Source organism: Berghia stephanieae, chromosome 6 (assembly GCF_034508935.2).
Source record: "Berghia stephanieae isolate SIO BIC M18660-M18661 chromosome 6, UCSD_Bste_1.3, whole genome shotgun sequence".
Classification (NCBI taxonomy): Eukaryota; Metazoa; Mollusca; class Gastropoda; order Nudibranchia; family Aeolidiidae; genus Berghia; species Berghia stephanieae.
The window spans coordinates 62638469-62640219 of NC_088365.1; the positions used below are offsets into that span (position 1 = coordinate 62638469).

At 38.3% G+C, this 1751-nt stretch overlaps 1 long non-coding RNA gene across 1 annotated transcript in view; it reads left to right on the forward strand.

Annotated features, from left to right (window-relative positions):
* Positions 1–427: 427 nt before the first annotated feature.
* Positions 428–1751, forward strand: part of LOC144975739 (uncharacterized) — a 9479-nt gene continuing 8155 nt past the window's right edge. Inside the window, exon 1 of the long non-coding RNA XR_013645978.1 lies at positions 428–509. This is a non-coding gene — a long non-coding RNA (uncharacterized LOC144975739). The remainder of the gene's footprint in view (positions 510–1751) is intronic.

Here is a 1751-nt window from a genome sequence, read left to right on the forward strand (position 1 = left end):
GTTTACAATTTGCCTTCCCCCCCCCCCCCCCCCCCCCCTCCCTTTTTTTTTTTTAAATTTTTTATCTGTTATATTCTTTTCTTTCTTTCTTTTACATTAATTTTCACAAGATTTATGGCATGCCCACGACGTGTACATAAAATTCAGGTCTGACATCCGAACCCAATTATAGTCCCAGTTTAACATTGCTGTAATGGACAATATTTTGCGTCGATTTAATTTATTTTAAAAAAAAATTGTTTTGTTTTGTTTTGTTTTTTGCTTTTTTTGTTGTTGATATTTTCATTACAACAATGAGCCCATAATGAATTGGGTTATCCGACCTGCAAATAATGCACGTCGCTTACCCATTATAAACATTGAATTGAATGCAACCATCGGGAATAGGAAATCGTTTTGCACAATTTGACACTTCGTTGATAAACTCGAAATCGGAAATGGTTTGTTTACACACACTTTGTTCACAAGTCCTTGTCTGAAAAACATGTCAGCATTTCTTGCCGATGACAGTAAGTGATGATAAGCATTAACTGTATAGATAGAATGAAGTTGACGTCACACCGGTCTTTGTTATTGTTTTTTGGCATCCCGGTTTATGAGTAATTATCACTAAACAAACTGTATTAACAAGACTATAGACGTTCAATATGACACATATTTTTGTGTGTTGGTCCATTATATTTCCGGATGGCAATGTTGTTAGCTTCTTAGCCAAGCGCATACTATCTATAGATAGAACGAATATGACGTCACATCGGTCTTTGTTATTGCTTTTTGCCATCCGCGTTTATGATTAATGGGAGACCTTCCATAAGCTACTACATCCCAAGTATTCTTGTTCAGTAGAGGATATGGGAGGGGGGAAACTTTTTTTTTTAAAGCCCCCCCCCCCTCCCAAACCCTCTACTAGAACTTTATATAAAAAAGGGAGGCCTTCCGAAAGCTCCTACATCCCCAGTATTCTTGTTATAGTAGAGGGTTTGGGAGGGGGGAGACTTTAAAAAAAAGAAGTTACCCCCACCCCTCTCCCAAACCCCCGACTAGAACATTATAAAAAACAAGAATGCTTGGGATGTAGGAGCTTTCGGAAGGCCTCCCTTAAAAAAAAAAAGAATACTGCGGATGTAGGAGCTTTCGGAAGGCCTCCCTACTTTGGAGCATATATTCTTTGATGGTCTTATAACCAAATAACTTTATGGGTTTGATCTATTATTGTTGTAATGAGCAGGGAAGTTTTTTAAAAAACATAAATTGTACAGAATCATTACCCATAAAGATCTGAAGAGTGTGTAAGAAACAATGTCAGACAGCGGAGGGTTAATTTCTAGGGGAGACCTTCCGCATGTTCCTCATGTTAGCTTCACTTTATATATTGTTATTTTAACCGTAGACATTTTGATTGTCAATTTTCAGTAGCATTTTTAAAAAGCTGTATAACAAACCTTGATTTATTGGTAAAAGTTTAAAATTTCTTTATAATATGACCATTGTATTGGTTCTCCGCCACCATTGTCGTTGAAGTATTGTGCGGCTATGTGGTCTAGTGGTATGACACTCGCTTTCGGACAGGATGGTCCTGGATTCGAGCCTCGCTCGGCGCATATTGAGCCCTTGAAAAAGGCTCTTTACTCACTTTCTCTCACCGTACTCAGGTGTAAAATGAGTACCCGGCCGTTAACAGCGTTGTCTCTGTTCGAAAAAATTGTAATGTCGCCTAACAGGCGTTATGTCCCGTCCTACATGTTAAGTGT